At 39.7% G+C, this 20,257-nt stretch overlaps 1 protein-coding gene across 3 annotated transcripts in view; it reads right to left on the bottom strand.

Moving 5' to 3' along the window:
* Positions 1-20,257, bottom strand: part of KIAA1958 — a 170,841-nt gene that overhangs the window by 123,426 nt on the left and 27,158 nt on the right. Inside the window, exon 1 of one of the 3 annotated variants that reach the window (XM_079926291.1) lies at positions 16,554-16,717. The exons of the other annotated variants lie outside the window; for them this stretch is intronic. The gene's annotated coding sequence lies outside the window, so the exon portion shown is untranslated. Of the gene's footprint in view, positions 1-16,553; positions 16,718-20,257 lie in introns of those variants that run through there. 3 annotated transcript variants of the gene reach the window in all.

The raw sequence follows: 20,257 nt of genomic DNA, 5'->3' as shown, positions 1-20,257 counted from the left end.
AGATGTACAAAGGGGATTCCTTTTGTTAAACTCTGTAGAGAAACTTAGATAAATATGGACACCAAGACCCCTGACAGTCAAAGATTAGGATGGCACTGGGAGAATTCATCCATGGGGATATGCCAAATAAAAAACATAAAGGGAGGGCTTCCCTGGTGGTGCAGTAGTTAAGAATCTGCCTGCCAATGCAGGGGACAAGGGTTCAAGCCCTGGTTTGGGAAGATCCCACATGCTGTGGAGCAACTAAGCCCGTGCGCCACAACTACTGAGCCTGTGCTCTAGGGCCCGTGTGCCACAACTACTGAGCCCGCGTGCCACAGCTACTGAAGCCCATGTGCCTACAGACCGTGCTCCGCAACAAGAGAAGCCACTGCAATGAGAAGCCCACGCACTGCAGCAAAGAGTAGCCCCCACTCGCCGCAACTAGAGAAAGCCCGCGCACAGCAACAAAGACCCAACAAGCCAAAATAAATAGATAAATAAATAAAATAAATTTATTAAAAACAAAAAAACATAAAGGGAACTTTCCAACTTCTCCTACTTCCAAGGCCCTTAATTACAGCCCCTGAATTCCTTCTCTTCTGTAGTCATCCAGGTTGAGTAAGTTGAGGGTCTATTTGTTCCTATTTTGACTATGTAATGAAATAAGTCTGCAAAACAGCAACAATAATCAAGGACACAATGTGGCTTCTCTCACTCAGAGGAAGCAAAATTGTGGAAACCTATGAGGACTAGAAAACTACATAAAAAAGAAGTACATAATCAATTCCCCTTCATATTATAGGTACTCGGCAAAATTACTTTTATATATGAATAACTATACCAATAAATACCAATAAAGGAAGAGTAATGGCATCATTAGGAACAGCCAAATAATTCAGGCCATGAACAGACCACCAGTGGTCCCCAGAATCAGTCTACTTCACCATTACAGGGGACACACCATTATGAATAAATGAAAACCACAGGAAATGCTCATTTTCTCAAGATTTCTTTGCTTACAGGGAGGTCAACTGCTGTGAATTCCAGGAGAGAATGTACTTCTAGAGTTTATGGTCCTGAGAGAATGGGCAATGGGTGAATGATGGGAAATCAGAGTAAAGGAGAAAAGGAAATGTGTCAAATGTCAATTCAGAGCCAGCACAGTAAAATGTTCTCTGTTTATTCAGTATGTAGAACACCTGACCAAATACCTTCATTGATGAAATCATCTCTGACACACCAGTTAAAGAGTCAACATGTATTAAATAAGTCTTACATACTTATTTGTGTTATAACCCTTTGTGGAAGGAATCTGGGGAAATAAAACACATGAAAGTCTCTTCAAGAAGACTGAGGTCCAAACATGGTAAATCAATTGGTAAAGAATACAATTAAGTGGGGGGACCTTCAAGATGGCAGAGGAGTAAGATGTGAAGATCACCTGCCTCCCCACAAATACATCAAAAATACATCTGCATGTGGAACAACTCCTACAGAACACCTACTGAACGCTGGCAGAAGACCTCAGACCTCCCAAAAGGCAGGAAAATCCCCACATACCTGGGTTGGGCAAAAGAAAAAAGAAACAACAGAGACAAAAGAATAGGGAAGAGACCTGCACCAGTGGGAGGGAGCTGTGAAGGAGGAAAGGTTTCCACACACTAGGAAGGCCCTTCACTGGCGGAGACCGGGGTGGGGGTGGGGGGAGCTTCGGAGCCACAGAGGAGAGCACAGCCACAGGGGTGCGGAGGGCAAAGCGGAGAGATTCCTGCACAGAAGATCGGTGCCAACCAGCACTCACCAGCCTGAGAGGCTTGTCTGCTCACCCGTCGGGGAGGGCAGGGGCTGGGAGCTGAGGCTCGGGCTTCGGAGTTCAGACCCCAGGGAGAGGACAGGTTGGCAGTGTGAACACAGCCTGAAGGGGGCTAGTGCGCCACAGCTAGCCAGGAGGCAGTCCGGGAAAAAGTATGGAACTGCCTAAGAGGCAAGAGACCATTGTTTTGGGGTGCGCGAGGAGAGGGAATTCCTTCTCCATGTGCCCACAGAAGGCAGAGCACCGCCTAAGCGAGCTCCAGAGATGGGCGCAAGCCACGGCTATCAGCTCGGACTTCAGAGACAGGCATGAAACACTGACACTGCTGCCGCTGCCACCAAGAATCCTGTGTACAAGCACAGGTCACTACCCACCCACCTGCCCCCCTCCCCCCCGGGAGCCTGTGCAGCCCCACTGCCAGTGTCTGGAGATCCAGGGACAACTTCCCCAGGAGAACACACGGCGTGCCTCAGGCTGTTGCAATGTCATCTGGTCTCTGCCGCTGCAGGCTCACTCAGCATTCCAATTACCACTACCATACCCTTCCCTCTCCCGGGCCTAAGAGAGCAAGAAAGCCCTAATCAGCCACTACTTTAACCCCCTCCTGTCTGGGCTGGGAACAGACACCTGGGGGCAACCTACATGCAGAGGCGGGATCAAAACCAAAGCTGAACACCAGGAGCTGTGAGAACAAAGAAGAGGAAGGGAAATCTCTCCCAGCAGCCTCAGGAGCAGCGGATTAAATCCCCACAATCAACTTGATGAACACTGCATCTGTGGAATACGTGAACAGACAAAGAATATTCCCAAAATTAAGGTGGTAGATTTTGGAAGCAACTGTAGACTTGGGGTTTGATATCTGTGACTAATTTGTTTCTGATTTTTATGTTTACCTTAGTTTAGTTTTTGGTGCTTGTTATCATTGGTGAATTTATTGGTTTGGTTGCTCTCTTTTTTAAATTTATTTACTTTTTTCTTATTTTTAAAGAACTTTTTTTTCTTCCTTTTCTTCTGAGCTGTGGGACTGACAGGGTCTTGGTGTGCCGGCCTGGTGTCAGGCCTGAGCCTCCGAGTTGGGAGAGCCGAATCCTGGTCACTGGACCACCAGAGACCTCCCGGCCCCACATAATATCAATTGGCGAGAGGTTTCCCAGAGATCTCAGTCTCAACACTAAGACCCAGCTCCACCCAATGACCAGCAAGCTCCAGTGCTGGATGCCCCATACCAAACAACTAGCAAGACAGGAACACAACCCCATCCATTAACACAGAGGCCGCCTAAAATGATACTGAGTTCACAGACACCCCAAAACACACCACTGGAAGCGGCCCTGCACACCAGAAAGACAAGATCCAGCCCCACCAACCAGAAAACAGGAACCAGTCTCCTCCACCAAGGAAGCCTACACAAACCACTGAAACAAACTCACCCACTGAGGGCAGACACAAAAAACAACGGAAACTACGAACCTATAGCCTGCAAAAAGGAGAGACCCCAAACACAGTAAGTTAAACAAAATGAGAAGACAGAGAAATATGCAACAGATGAAGGAGCAAGGTAAAAACCCACCAGACCAAAAAAATGAAGAGGAAATAGGAAATTTACCTGAAAACGAATTCAGAAAAATGATAGTAAAGATGATCCAAAAATCTTGGAAATATGATGGAGAAAATACAAGAAACGTTTAACAAGGACCTAAAAGAACTAAAGAGCAAACAAACAGTGATGAACAACACAATAAATAAAATTAATAATTCTCTACAACAGGCTTCCCTGATGGCGCAGTGGTTGAGAGTCTGCCTGCCGATGCAGGGGACACGGGTTCGTGCCCTGGTCCGGGAAGATCCCACATGCCGTGGAGCGGCTGGGCCCGTGAGCCATGGCCGCTGAGCCTGCGCGTCCGGAGCCTGTGCTCTGCAGCAGGAAAGGCCACAGTGGTGAGAGGCCCGCACATCCGCAAAAAAAAAGAAAAAAAAATTATCTACAAGGAATCAATAGCAGAATAATTGAGGCAGAAGAACGGATAAGTGACCTGGAAGAAAAAACCGTGGAAATAACTGCCTCAGAGCAGAATAAAGAAAAAAGAATGAAGAAATGAGGACAGTCTCAGAGACGTCTGGGACCACATTAAATGCACCAATATTCGAATTATAGGGGTCCCAGAAGAAGAAGAGAAAATGAAACGGTCTGGGAAAATATTTGAAGAGATTATAGTTGAAAACTTCCCTAACATGGGAAAGAAAGTAGTCAAGTCTAGGAAGCGCAGAGAGTCCCATACAGGATAAATCCAAGGATAAACACAACAAGACACATATTAATCAAACTATTAAAAATTAAAAACAAAGAAAAAATATTAAAAGCAGCAAGGGAGGGCTTCCCTGGTGGCGCAGTGGTTGAGAGTCCACCTGCCAATGCAGGGGACACGGGTTCATGCCCCAGTCCAGGAGGATCCCACAGGCCGCAGAATGGCTAGGCCAGTGAGCCATGGCCGCTGAGCCTGTGAGTCCGGAGCCTGTGCTCTGCAATGGGAGAGGCCACAACAGTGAGAGGCCCGCGTACCGCAAAAAGAAAAAGAAAAAGAAAAAAAAGAAACATCTCAAATAAACAACCTAACCTTACACCTAACCAAATAGAGAAAGAAGAACAAAAAAACTCCAAAGTTAGCAGACAGAAAGAAATCGTAAAGATCAGATCAGAAATAAATGAAAAAGGAATGAAGGAAACAATAGCAAAGATCAATAAAACTAAAAGCTGGTTCTTTGAGAAGATAAACAAAATTGATAAACCATTAGCCAGACTCATCAAGAAAAAAACGGGAGAAGACTCAAATAAACAGAATTAGAAATGAAAAAGGAGAAGTAACAACAGACACTGCAGAAATGCAAAGGATCATGAGAGATTACTACAAGCAACTATATGTCAATTAAATGGACAACCTGGAAGAAATGGACAAATTCTTAGAAAATATAGCACAACCTTCCGAAACTGAACCTGGAAGAAGTAGAAAATATGAACAGACCAATCACAAGCAGTAAAACTGAAACTGTGATTAAAAATTTTCCAGCAAACAAAAGCCCAGGACCCGATGGCTTCACAGGTGAATTCTACCAAACATTTAGAGAAGAGCTAACACCTATCCTTCTCAAACTCTTCCAAAATATAGCAGAGGGAGGAACACTCCCAAACTCATTCTATGAGGCCACCAACACCCTGAAACCAAAACCAGACAAAGATGTCACAAAAAAAGAAAACTACAGTCCAATATCACAGATGAACATAGATGCAAAAATCCTCAGTAAAATACTAGCAAACAGAATCCAAAAGCACATTAAAAGGATCATATACCATGATCAAGTGGGGTTTATCCCAGGAATGCAAGGATTCTTCAATATACACAAATCAATCAATGTGATACATATTAACAAACCGTGATGTGATACATATTAACAAATACCATATTAACAAATTGAAGGATAAAAACCATGTGATAATCTCAATAGATGCAGAAAAAGCTTTCGACAAAATTCAACACCCATTTATGATAAAAACTCTCCAGAAAGTAGGCATAGAGGGAACCTACCTCAACATAATAAAGGCCATATATGACAAACCCACAGTCAGCATTGTTCTCAGTGGTGAAAAACTGAAACCATTTCCTCTAAAATCAGGAACAAGACAAGGTTGCCCACTCGCACCACTGTAATTCAACATAGTTTTGGAAGTTTTCGCCATGGCAATCAGAGAAGAAAAAGAAATAAAAGGATTCCAAATCAGAAAAGAAGAAGTAAAGCTGTCACTCTTTGCAGATGACACAGAGAATCCTAAAGATGCTACCAGAAAACTACTAGAGCTAATCAATGAATTTGGCAGAGTAGCAGGATACAAAATTAATGCATAGAAATCTCTTGCATTCCTATACACTAATGAGGAAAAATCTGAAAGAGAAATTAAGGAAACACTCCCATTTATCACTGCAGCAAAAAGAATAAAATACCTAGAGATTAAACCTACCTAAGGAGACAAAAGTCCTGTATGCAGAAAACTAAGACACTGATGCAAGAAATTAAAGATGATACAAACAGATGGAGAGATCTACCATGTTCTCAGATTGGAAGAATCAACACTGTGAAAATGACTATACTACCCAAAGCAATCTACAGAGTCAGTGCAATCCCTATCAAACTACCAATGGCATTTTTCACAGAACTAGAACAAAAAATTTTACAATTTATATGGAAACAAAAAGGACCCTGAATAGCCAAAGCAATCTTGAGAAAGAAAAATGGAGCTGGAGGAATCAGGTTCCCTGACTTCAGACTATACTACAAAGCTACAGTAATCAAGGCAGTATGGTACTGGCACAAAAACAGAAATACAGATCAATGGAACAGGATAGAAAGCCCAGAGATAAACCCACGCACATATGGTTACCTTATTTTTGATAAAGGAGGCAAGAATATACAATGGAGAAAAGACAGCCTCTTCAATAAGTGGTGCTGGGAAAACTGGACAGCTACATGTAAAAGAATGAAGTTAGGACACTTCCTAACACCATACACAAAAATAAACTCAAAATTAATTAAAGACCTAAATGTAAGGCCAGACACTGTAAAAGTCTTAGAGAAAAACATAGGACACTCTATGACATAAATCACAGCAAGATCCTTTTTGACCCACCTCCTAGAGAAATGGAGATAAAAATAAACAAATGGGACCTAATGAAACTTCAAAGCTTTTGCACAGCAAAGGAAACCATAAACAAGACGGAAAGACAACCCTCGGAATGGGAGAAAATATTTGCAAACGAAGTAACTGACAAAGGATTAATCTCCAAAATAAACAAGCAGCTCAGGAAGCTCAATATCCAAAAACCAACAAAGAACCCAATCCAAAAATGGGCAGAAGACCTAAGTAGACATTTCTCCAAAGAAAATATACAGAATGCCAACAAACATATGAAAGGATGCTCAACATCAGTAATCATTAGAGAAATGCAAATCAAAACTACAATGAGGTTATCACCTCACATGGGTCAGATGGCCATCATCAAAAAATCTCCAAACAATAAATGCTGGAGAGGGTGTGGAGAAAAGGGAACTCTCTTTCACTGTTCATGGGAATGTAAATTGATACAGCCACTATGGAGAACAGTATGGAGGTTCCTTAAAAAACTAAAAATAGAACTACCATATGATCCAGCAATCCCACTACTGAGCATACACCCTGAGAAAACCATAATTCAAAAAGAGTCATGTATCATAATGTTCACTGCAGTATTCTTTACAACAGCCCGGATATGGAAGCACCCTAAGTGTCCACTGACAGATGAATGGATAAAGAAGATGTGACACATATACACAATGGAATATTACTCATCCATAAAAACAAACGAAATTGAGTTATTTGTAGTGAGGTGGATGGACCTGTCGAACAGAGTGAAGTAAGTCAGAAAGAGAAAAACAAATACCGTAGGCTAACACACATATACTGAATCTAAAAAAAAAAAAAAAAAAAAATAGTTCTCATGAACCTAGGGGCAGGAAAGGAATAAAGAGACAGATGTATAGAATGGACTTATGGACACCGGGCAGGGTAAGGGTAAGGTGGGATGAAGTGAGAGAGTAGCATTGACATATATATAGTACTGAATGTAAAATAGATAGCTAGTGGGAAGCAGCTGCATAGCATAGGGAGATCGGCCTGGTGCTCTGCGACCACCTAGAGGGGTGGGATAAGTAGGTAGGAGGGAGACACAGAGGGAGGGGATATGGGGATATACGTATGCATATAGCTGATTGACTTTGTTATACAGCAGACACACAACACTGTAAAGCATTGTACTCCAATAAAGATGTTAAAAAATAAAAATCTTGGAGCCATCCTGTACTCCTCCTCTCCTCTCTCACTCCACATCCAATCCTTTCACAAATCCTGTTCATGCTACCTTCAAATATATCCAGAACCCAACCACTTCTCATCATCTCCCCAATTATCCAGGTGACCCATGCCACCATTATCTCTTGCCTAATTGTTTTAATAGCCTTCAAATAAGCTAGGTAATTTCCTACTTTTGATAACATGTTAATGTTAATAACATGTAACATGTGACATGTTAATATTAGGGGAAGTTGGCTGGGGGGGGGTGTATGGAAACCTGTACTATTTTTGCAAGTTTTCTGTGAGCATAAATAGGAAACCAACAGAGGTCTAAGGAGATAAATATATCACATTTCGGAATGAGCTACTGCTCTCAAATAAAGACTTGATTAAGGAATAATATATTTCATCAAGACTATGTCTCTAGCTCTACCTAACAGTAGACACAATATAATATTCTACAATTAGTAAATGTAGAAGGCACAGAAGAAACAGACATCAACGGGCAAACACCGCAAACAATTGTTGCAAACAGAATCCACCGTGGATGCTAGAACTAGTGGTCAAAATTCAGAAGAGAAAAATGATTTACATAGTTTCAAAATATGTCTTCCAAGACATATTATAATTATTTATAAAGGGAGGGATAGTAACTTTACAATGGAGCAATTCGGCAGACACCACCTACCCAAGTGATCGAGGTTATCACCAGTAAGATGCACTAAGGACAGAACCTCATTTCTGTGGCAATTTTGTCAAAAAGGCATAACCTCACTTCTATAATGAGAAATCATTAGACAAGTCCAAACTGAGGTTCATTTTTCAAAACAACTGATCAACACTCTTCAAAAGTGTCAAAATCGTGAAAGACAAGGAAAGACTAAAAAACCATTACAGATTATAGAGGGAATGAAAGAGGAATAACAACTAAATGCAATGTGGGATCCTAGGTAAGCTGGTGGATCAGAAAAGGGACATGAGTGGAAAACTGCTGAAATTCTAAGAAGGTCTATAGTTTAGTTAATAGTATTGCGCCAATATTAATTTCCCAGTTTTGATAATTTTATTATGATTATGTAAGTTAATATTAGAGGAAGTTGGGTGACGGGGGTGTGGGAATTCTGCCCTATTTTTGCAAATTTTCTGAGTCGAAAATTAGTTCAAAATTAATAATTAAAAAAGAAAAAAAGATCAGCCTTTGAAGATTTCTGTGAAGTTTCAGCTGAAGTGTTTTAGGGAATGTTCTCTTTTTTAAAGGTAAAGATCATATGATAGTCTAGTCATCTTACAAATATTTTCTTTTTGAGTATATTTAATATATATGAATGCATTCAATGAAAACTGTATACTCTTATAAATAACAGTATGACAATGAATGTATTTTGTTATGAATATATTTGGTGTATGAATATATTCTTGATATGTAATAATATATTGTTACATTGTTTCTTGACTAACTGGCTGGCTTCTCTCTGACAAACTAAAATCTTACACAAAGTATGTTTCCTGTATACTTAGCTTTTGTCTAATGATGTGTTTATACACTGATAAGGCATAAAATCTGAACTTTCTGTTAATAAAGTAATTGCCTTAGAAGTTTAGGGCTTTTCTTATTAAAGATTATTTTGGGAGTCAAAACTTATTCTATAGATTTGCCTTAATACCTTTTTTGTTGATGCCTTCCCATTCATCATCCAAATAAATATTTTGTCTTTTTAAGAGCATACTGGCCTGAGAAATAAGGATATCCCTAAACATTATGTAATAAGAAACAATATTTTTGTTAAAAATTCAATATAATATTTTTGAGAAAGAGGTACATAGGTGAAAAGGTCAGGCAATTTGGCTATATGAAAACTTTGTTTTTAAAAAGTAAATTAAGAAGGAAGGCAACAGTCTGGAGAAAATATTTGCAATATGACAGACAAAGAACTGAGGTCTTTATGGCATTGTATTGTTGTTTCACTTTCATGATTTACAAAAAAATAATAAAACTCCAGTGAACAACAGATAAAATGAAGAACAAGAGAAATGTTCAGCCTCAGTGATAATTAAACATAAAGTTATATGTGAATCTCAATACTTTAAAAAAGTCTGTCAGGGGCTTCCCTGGTGGCGCAGTGGTTGAGAGTCCGCCTGCCGATGCAGGGGACGCGGGTTCGTGCCCCGGTCTGGAAAGATCCCACTTGCCGCGAAGCGGCTGGGCCCGTGAGCCATGGCCGCTGAGCCTGCGCGTCCGGAGCCTGTGCTCCGCAACGGGAGGGGCCACAACAGTGAGAGGCCCACGTATTGCAAAAAAAAAAAAAAAAAAAAAAGTCTATCAAATTAGCAAAAACATAAAATGAGATAATTCCCCATTGCTGATGAGAGGAAAGGAGGGGAGGAACTTATTCTCATATTTATTGCTGATGGGTACCTAGTGGGGGGTTTTATTTGTTTGTTTGTTTTAAACTTAGAAGCTGTAGCGGAGGAAAAACTTCCTTCTACCCTCCTAGATTCTGTGGCTGGGTCTAAGAGTTAAACTGACATAAGACAGATTAACAGGAGAAAAGCATACAAATTTGGTTAATATTTTTTATGTGCACACAGGAGTCTTCATAAGGAAAATGAAGACCCAGAGAAGCAGTCAGGATTGAGAGCTTATATATATTTTAAACAAAGAAATGATAAATTTGTAGAGAAGACACAAGACAAAGGAGTTTTAGCTTGGGGCTGTAAATTGTCAGAGAGCAACTAGGAAATAAACGGAGGAAATTAATGGACAATAAAGGTTATTTTAATAGGTTTGTTTGTTTAGATCCATATTGGCGTTGACTTCCAGTTACCAGTGATAAGAATGTTCTTCCTTTCCTGTATAAAGAGGGCACCTTTCTCATGGGAAACTATATGACCTGCTTTTACGTAGAAAGAGGGAGGTCAGAGAGCCCTTTCTGCATTTGTGATTCTCAAATGCTAATAGCTCAAAATAATCAGTATGCCAAAGTGGCATATTTTGGGGGATGGCATGTTCCGAACCCCTTTGAAGTATAATATACATACAAAAATGAATGTATCGTGTGTACAGTTGATAGATTTTTACATATTGAACACATGTGACTAGCATTCTAATCAATAAGCAGGACATTATCAGCATCCTGGAGGAACCTCTTGTGTTCCTTCTAGTATCTAACATAGCCTTTCTGAAGAAAAATATCCTGACTGACTGCTGAGTAATAGGGTATATATGTTCAGCTTTAGTAGCTATTGCTAGTTTTCCAAAGTAGTTGTATCCATTCACACCACCACCATCAGTGTGTCCCTGTTCTTTTTGTCCCCCTTCCCCATGTTTATCATTTTGAAAAGCAGTTTGATAAAATGTGTCAAGGACCATAAATATATTCATACCCGTTTATCTAGTGATTCTAATAACTGCAAAGATATAAAAAGATACATGCACAAAAGCATGCAGGGAAGCAGAGACCAGGGACCACAGGCTAAATCTGGCCTGATGCAGCCTTAATCCAGCCACAACCATTCCTTGTCTGTGGCTGCTTTTTTTGCTACAATGCCAGAGTTTAGTTGCTAGAGACCTTACAAAGCAGAAAATGTCTACCATCTGACCCGCTCTAGAAAAAGCTTGATGACCCTTGCAATAGAGCATTATATGGAATAGTGAAAGATTGGCAATAACCAATATATCCATCAGACGGGGAATTATTAAATGAATCCTTGGTATAAGCATTTAATGGAATAGGACATAGCCACTTAAAATGACGATTAGAGAGATTATTCATCCAACAAATATTTATTAGGCATTTGCTACTTTAGGTACTTTTCTAGGTGCCTAGAAATCAGTAGAGAGAAAAATTCCTGCCCTTATAGAACTTTTAGTAGAGGAGACAGAATAAACAAGATAAATACAGAAAATAACACATAAGGGATAAGTGCTAAGATGGAAAAAAAGCAGGGAAGGGAGATATGAAATATTTCAGGGTGAGGGCTTGACACTGTAGATTTAGAAGGCCTCACTGAGAAAATGGCTTTTAGTAAGGACCTAAAATAAGTGAAAGATCTTGACACTCAGGTAGCTGGAGGAATAGCATCTGAGGCAGAGGGAACAGAAAGTACAAAGGGCCAGACTTGGAAATGTGCCTGATGTGTTCTAGGAACAGCAATAAGGTGAAGGGCTGCTGTAGACAGAAGGAGGGAGGAGTTGCAAGGGATGAGGTTGGACAGGTAACTGGGGGGTAGGGGTGATGACAGATCATGCAGAGCCTTGTGGCAACATGAAAAATCCCTACTATAAATTGTTCAAAAAAAAAGCTCTTTCTCCCTTCCATTTCCGTCCCTCTTTCTCTGCTCAATGACAGTTATGTAAAGCAATGCATAAGGAAAAGATTGGAAGAAAATACCCTAAAATGTTAACATTTTTAATGTGCTGGGGTTATGAATTATATTTTTCTTTTTGTTAAACTTTCTATAATTTGGAAGGCAGCTATGCTCCACCACTATACTACCAATACCTATAATTTGGTTATATTTTATAATAAAAAACATATTTAAAAACTTAAAGGATTTTGCATATCTTTGTCTTTGAATACTTTAGAAATCAAGTACTTTAGATCCTCCCCAGGTTGACTGTAATCTGCTAGCAGGCAGCAGTGTCTTAAATCATCTGAGGAGTAGCTGTTTTCCTTTTTTTGGCCGCGCCACGTGCAGCTTGTGGGATCTACTGAACTTGGGCCCTTGCCAGTGAAAGCGGGGAGTCCTAACCACTGGACCAGCAGGGAATTCCCAGTAGCTGCTTTTTTTAATTATTAATTTTTCAGTGTTTGAACCAGAAGGAATTGTAGGAATGATCTATTTTATAGTTTAGCCCCTTTATTTTATGCGTAAGGAAATGATCTAGAGGAGAGAAAGAACTCAGGCTTCTAGTTCTTTTTCGCAGGTGTTTGTATGCTTCATCATCATTTGATCTGAGATTTTCCAGCACTTTAGTGATTTTTGTGATTAATAATTTACCTAATCTTTAACTTAAAGAAAATCCTTGCAAATAATAATACCTAAATCTGTTTTGTCCAAATTCTCCCAGTGCCAAAACTACCGTAGCAAATATGTGCTAATAATGAATTCTTTTGGCTAGCACCCTGGTTAAGAACATGGACTTTAGACTCAGACTACCTGGGTTTAAATCTTGTTTCTGGCCCTTATTAGTGCTTAACCTCTCTGTGCTTTAGTTTCACATTTATAAACAGTATATAATACTAAGTATATACGCCATAGGGTTGTTGTGAGCATTAAATGAATTCATGTGAGTATAGTGTGAGGCACATAGGACAAATTATTATTGAGGTTTAAATATCTACAAGGGAAGGTATTTAAACACTAGAAACCAGAGAAAATTGAGTTCAGCAAATACTTATATTATTGAAAGTCTATATATGTTTCTCTACTTTGATTTCATAGCTAACACGTAGCAGTTTATTAAGAACATTTTAAAGCTAATCATTCTAATTAGCACAGTGGCTTCAAACAGTGTGCTGTTGTAGCACTTATACTATAAACTCTTATAGGTGGTTATCAGATTTTGGAGAAAACAATGTTTACTTTTATTTTAATAAGAGAAACGTGAGTTAGGTCTAAGTGGGTCATGTGATGAAACATGGGGCAGGATGTGTGGTAAAAGGCAAAGGACAGTGTCCAGCCAGCTCTAGGAAAGATTGCTTGTTTACTGGAGCATGCAAGAACTTTGCTTTGTGAGTATATAGGTCAGGACAGTAAAGAGTTCTATTTAAAGAAAGGGGATCAAGTAGAGAGTGATACATGAGGATGTGACTCAGTCCTTTGAGGGATACAAACAAAATTCTAGTATTTGAGTGTCCCCTAAACTCAAAGAGGCTGAAGACCATTGAACTCACATAATGGATATAGTTAAGAATTAACAATTAAAATTTTTTTTCTAGAAAATGACGATTTCTGAAATACCATATGGTAAAGCTTTTGGTAAAATTTGAAATATGAAGGAAATGAAATTTAACTTATAGAGTACTGTGACATTTTGTAAAAACAATTTTTTTTGTGAAAAAAGTTAAATGTATTTTACTTTGTGGTATTTATTTAAGGATAATTTTATATACATAGAGTGCCCCTGATGTATTTTGTGCTTTTGCTCATTTGGGGACTGCATAAGATTCTATTGTTTTATACTTGGAAAAATCTGAAATTTTTTTGCAATATTGATATTGTTTTCTTCAGTGCTAAGTCTTCAGAAGTGTTCCTTGCTCAAGCTTTAATATGTTTAAACATATTTAGATCAATGCAGATATAGACAGCAGTGTTTCTGCCACACTAGCTTTATAAGAAAGTTTCTGCCTTCCTTGCAAAATCAGGCATTGTTACTTAGGGTTTCTGTGGGCACATTAATTTTGAATAGAACCTGGGGATCGTGTTTATTAACAACTAGAAGTGTAGCAGTTTTGGTAGTGAGTTCCTAACAGGACATGTTCAGTAGTACATTGCTGTTGTAGCAGTTGTGGTATTTAATTGAATCTGAAGGTCCCTGGGAATCTTCCTAGTCCATTATATTAAAGTGAGTGGAAAGACCTCTGACAAAAAAATTTTTTTAATGCAATTCAGTATTTATGATTTAGTTAATAGTTAAGCTAAGGACTTTTAGGAACATCTGCGAGGTGGGGGAAGGAAACCATAATTTACAGAGACGTTTGTGAAACATGAAATTGTGCTACTGAATTAGCCTTTCTTTACCAGCCCTCTGCTGGTACACCAGGCTCTGGTCCAAGGAGTAGCATATGACTCAGATTCCCCCTTAACTCCCTTGTCGGTTACTCTTTTCAGGGTTTAGGCTGATACATCAAATGCACATAATAAATCTGGAATGCTTAGGAAGGATGTGTGGAATCTCTCTTTAGATTTTAAGAAATGACTATGATTGAATATTTTAGTTTGATTCTTTTGAGTAGGAATTTTTGTTCTGTGTGATAAATGTGCAGCATATTAGCACCAAGGGAACTAAATTTGAATCCACTGGGATATCAGTCAAACCTTCCATACTTGTAAGATCAAAATATGCCTCTGAGATAGTGTATCTTTTAGCTTTACTTGGTAACTCTTAATCTTTTTGCCTTTTTTTGACCCCTTTGCTAGTCAGATTAAAAACTTTGCACTCTCAAGCAGCAAGGTCCTACTGTATAGTACAGGGAACTTTATTCAGTATCCTGTGATAAACCATAATGGAAAAGAATATGAAAAAAGAATGTATATATATGTATAACTGAATCTCTGATGTAAAGGAGAAATTAACACAACATTGTAAATCAACTATACTTCAAATAAAAATTTTAGAAAAAGAAAAAAGAGAAAAAACTTTGCACTCTCTTCTCAGAAAATGCACATTTGTACACAAACATATGATTTTGTATAACTTTTAGGAAATATGTGGCCCCCCAATGTATTATGCTAACAATCTCTATTTTGTGTATTTACATTTTAGCATATGACTTTTTGTCTAAGGATAGAAACTTTAAACATTTGAGATAAGGATTAGGAGAGTACGCTTATGGGCACCCAGGGAAGTTTTACTTTTTTGGAGGAGGAGAGGATAACATGGTATTTTTTTTCATCAGAAATCCATTTAAAATGTTATTTCTGATAAAGGTACTGGTAGTGTGCATCTGGTTAAATCATTCTTCTGCACTGAAGGTTTTGAAAAAATAGTGTCTACTGGTGCACTCACAAAGGCAGTCTAGCAAGGAAAAATTAAAAAGCTTAAATTCTCATTCTCATTTCTACAGGAATAAAGAAGGAGAATTCATTATGTCAAGCATTACAAATAAGCATGTATTAAAGCGGCTACATATGATGATGGCACATTGTTGGAACACCCCATGAAAGATAATTTGCATGGAAGATGATTATTCAGTAGGGCTTTAATTTACAAGAAACATTCCACTATTTAATTGAGCCCTTTTAGACATACTGCTTCGCTTCAATAGATTGTGTTTGCTCCCTGCATATGTACAATGCTGGAAGGGTGGTTAAAGTCTGATGCAGTCTAGCTGGAAGGTAAAACAACAGCTGAAAGTCATGTCATAAAAATATATATTATTAAACATTTGAGAATTGTTTTATTTTCATTCTGTTTTTTAATATATTCTTATTTTTGCTATTGCTTTTAAAAAATTATATAGTTAATATACAATATTATCTTAGTTTCAGGTGTACTACATAGTGATTTGACATTTGCATATATCATGAAATGATCATGGTAAGTCTAATGACCATCTGTTCTCATACAAGTTATGACAATATCAGTGACAACAATCCTTATGCTGCGTATTACATTCCTGTGGCTTATTTATTTTATAACTGGAGGTTGTGCCTCTCAATCCTTTCACCCATTCTACCCCCACCCCCAACCCGCTCCCCCCTGGCATCCACCCATTTGTCGTCTATATCTGAGTCTATTTTCATTTTGTTTTGTCTTGCTTTGTTTTTTAAATTTCACATATAAGTGAGGTCATATGGTATTTGTCTTTCTCTGGCTTATTTCACAAGAATTGTTTTTGAAATTGGTTTTCTCTTGGCTAGTTTGTACTATAAAACTGATTGTCTAATTTTTTTTTCTAATAAGGTTTTTATAAGATTATTTGGTCCTGCTGGCCACTATATGGTTCAATTTGAATTTTTTTCATTTTTATAGACCACTCACCTATATTGTACTTTTGTGAAATGAGCAAACATAGACTGCATTTATAGTCATTACAGAAAGAAAATTATAGAAATTATAGAAGTTTATAGTCATTATAGAAAGAAAATTATTTGGTGATAAAGAGGACACTAAAATAAAGATTTCAACAAATAGCTGACTTGCGATTAAAATACCTGGAAAGATTATATACGATTTTTTAAAAAGGTAATGTAGAGGGGCTTCCCTGGTGGCGCAGTGGTTGAGAGTCCGCCTGCCAATGCAGGGGACACAGGTTCGTGCCCCGGTCTGGGAAGATCCCACATGCCGCGGAGTGGCTGGGCCCCGTGAGCCATGGCCGCTGAGCCTGCGCGTCCGGAGCCTGTGCTCCGCAATGGGAGAGGCCACAACAGTGAGAGGCCCGCGTACTGCAAAAAAAAAAAAAGGTAACGTAGATACGTCTAATATCTTCTCTGTGTTAGCAGAATTGTGTATGGTTAAGCTTCATCATAGTGAAGAAGCTTTAGGTGAGCCTGGAACCAGCTCTTTATGGATGTTTCACCCTTGAAGCATTTAAAATAAACATTGTTGTGATAAGCCAACACCCAAGCCCAGAGTTATGGGAAACACTGAAGTTTTGTCCAAATGAGGAAAAACACTGAAGGTCTGCAGGTTAAATCAGGAACAAGATAAGAATGTCTGTTATCACCATTGTTTTGGAGGTCCCAGTCAGGGTAGTAAGATAATGCAGGAAAAAGGGATACAGATGTTGGAAAGGAAGCCATACAGTTATCACCGTTTGCAGGAATAATGATGGGACAGAGGAAAGGAACATTCCTGAGAAAGATGAACGTTTGAAGTAGCGGGAAGGGAGCTTGAAACATTTTCTGTTGGGTGCCATCTATGTTTTTGGTGAGTGAAGGCTTTCTGCTGAAAGTGGAGGGGCTGAGGGTGAAATTGGAAAGAAAGGATTTGGAGTAGATGCTGTGATGAAAAACTATTTGGAATAGCTCTAAGAGTTAAACAGAAGGTGAATTGGTATGAAGACACTGTGGAGTCAGTCAGCAGAGGTTGGTTCTTGTGAGTCAGGGTGACTTCTGGATTCTCTGAGCATAAATAATTGATTACCTGTGGGCAGCTTGATAACCGCCTGAGGTAGTAAAGAAGTGGTTCAGCCCCTTCCACAAAAGTTTGCTCCTGAGATCTGATATTTGACTGTATGAATACCTGAAGTTGGAGATCCAACAGGACCAATTATAAGTAAGGTAAGGGAGAAAGGAAGGATGAAACTGGACAGGGAAGCCTGTGTGTTAACATCTCTCAGTAGAATGATTATATAGAAAAGAACTAGGTGATAATTCCTCCTTCTTAGGTTTGTTATGGAGATTAATCAGATGTGGCAAGGGGTGTGAACTATTTCCCACAGTGCCCTGCACTTAGTAGATAGCTGCTTTAAAAACAAAAGCAGAAATCTGTGCTCTGTGAGACCATTCTTTCCACATATTTAAGCAAGCCTGTCTCCCATACATACCTTCAATATTAAACTTTCTCTTTGCACTGATCTGGCCCCTGCTCCTTCAACCTGCATCCTAAGAAACCTCTGCTTGAGCCTGCTGCTTCATGTTCCTGTTTCTCCTTTCTTTCACAGTCAGATTTCTTAGATAAACAGATTACAGTGCTATCTGTTCTGTTATCACTAATTTAGTGTCATTCCAGAGAATTCAGCTGCCACTACCTCCCTCCTCCTCAAAGTCTCCTTGAAGCTAAATGTAGATGGTAGAGAAATAAATAAGTAAACGATCAGGTGGTAATAAGTGCCCTAGAGAAAAGTAATCCAGGTTAGGGGAGATAGGAAATGACAGGCACACACAGGGAGGTTTTTAGGGTGGTCTGAGAAGGCCTCTCTAATAAGAACACACTTAAACAGACCTAAAGTAAGGAGTAGATCATGCAGCTCTCTGGGGAAAAGAGTGATCCAGGCAACCATGGCAAAATCCCTGAAGTGGGAGCAATGTTGGTGCACCTGAGGAAAAGCAAGGAGGATTTTGCAGATGGGACAAAGTGACCAAGCAGGGAACCATGTCAGAGAGGTAGATGTGACATTGGGAGCATGTGGAAATTATCTTCTGATTGCTTCTGTTTCCTCAGTGAGAGTGACTACGGAGCAGAAGGAATTGGAGATTTGAAGAGATGTTCAATTAGGACAGTGGGAGAGTGAATGGATTCGAGCCAAGTGTGACCCCTTGACCAGGAGCACCAATATCATCTGGGAATGTGTTAGAAATGCAAATTCTTGGGCCTCATCCTGAGGCAGGCGATAGATGGGCCCCAGGCTGAGCAGCTGGAATCTGTTTCCTGTGGACAGATACTCCAAGATAAAGATTATGGCAGGAGCAAGGAGGAGCTGAGTCCTGCTTGGATAAAAGAGAGACCACATATTTCTCATTCTTGAGGTCAAGGAGACCTCCCAAACTACACATGCACAGAAAAGTTCCTCAGGGGTCAGAGAAGGGAGGGGGTGCCAGACCATAATATGTTCTGTTAACTTCCCAGAGACCCTTGGGTTGGAATCCAGCTTAGCTAAAAGATGCACACGCACACAGGGCAGGGTCCTGAGTCAGACCAAATATGGACCCAGAGCCAGACAAAGCAAGATGACTGGCCAGGGGACACTTGGAAGAACTGCCCCCATATAAGTGATTTAAACTACCCCAAAAGCATGTAACTCTCTCTCTGAGCCTGCGGTGTGTCTATCTGCACATAACTTTTTTCTCCTAATAAACACTTTACTTATTTCACTACTTTCTGTCTCTTTGCTGAATTCCTTCTTCAAAGCAGACAAAGAGCCAGGGCCCTGCCCCAGCTACTAGTCCCTGGTGGTCTAGCAGCTAGGATTTGGTGCTTTCACCACTGTGGCCTGGGTTCAGTCCCTGGTTGGGGAACCGAGATCCTGCTTCAAGCCACTGCAGGCTGCAGCCACCCCACAGCCACCTGAGATCAATCCCAGACCCACTGAATCAGAAACTCTGAAAGTTGGCACAAATGCTCTGTTTTATCAAGCCCTCTGGTTATTCTAATGCACAAAAACATTTGAGACCACTGGAATAGGGAGATAAGTACAATCACTAGGTAGCCCTAAGGACTTACTTGAGTTTAGTGGTCATAAGTTTAAAGTGAAAACAGTCATTAGGTTATGTTGAAGAAAGAAAGGAATGAGGGAATTCAGAGTGTACAAGGGATTGTTTTCAATGATGTACTGGGCTGGCCAAAAAGTTTTGTTCAGGTTTTTCCAGAACATCTTACAAAAAACCCAAATGATCTTTTTGGCCAGCCCAGTACCATCAAATCTAAGCTGCATAAAGAAAGAAGTGAGGATGGGGTACTGGGACAGTGAAAACATGGTAGGATCAACTGAGTTTAGGTCCCAGTGAATCAAAGAATAGGTCAGTGAAAGGAATTCTCACACAGATTTGACTGATGCCAAATTCTGGGTATTTTTCCTTCAGTCAAGGGTCTCCATAACTATCATCTTGTTACCAAACATGAGTTCATGTGCCCAACGCACAACGAGACCAAACAAAAGGAACCATTGGAGTTTGGAGCACAGAAACATTTATTGCAGGGCCAAGCAAGAAGAACAGGTGGCTCATGCTCAGAAAATCCGAACTCCCTGATGATTTTCGGGAAAAGTTTTTATAGGCAAGATTTGGGGTGAGGGCTGCAGGATGTGTGACTTTCTTCTGATTGGTTAGTGGTGAGGTAACAGGGCAGTGTTCCAGGAATCTTGTGCTCAGCCTGAAGTTACCATTCTCCACCTGGATGGGGGCCTTAGTTCCTGCGGAAGAACCCCCCTTGAGGAGAAACCAGCATCCTGCTTTAGTAGCTGCATTACCTTTTTTTT

Source organism: Stenella coeruleoalba, assembly GCF_951394435.1.
Source record: "Stenella coeruleoalba genome assembly, chromosome: 7".
Classification (NCBI taxonomy): domain Eukaryota; kingdom Metazoa; phylum Chordata; class Mammalia; order Artiodactyla; family Delphinidae; genus Stenella; species Stenella coeruleoalba.
This window is presented reverse-complemented; position numbering and strand designations above follow the sequence as displayed.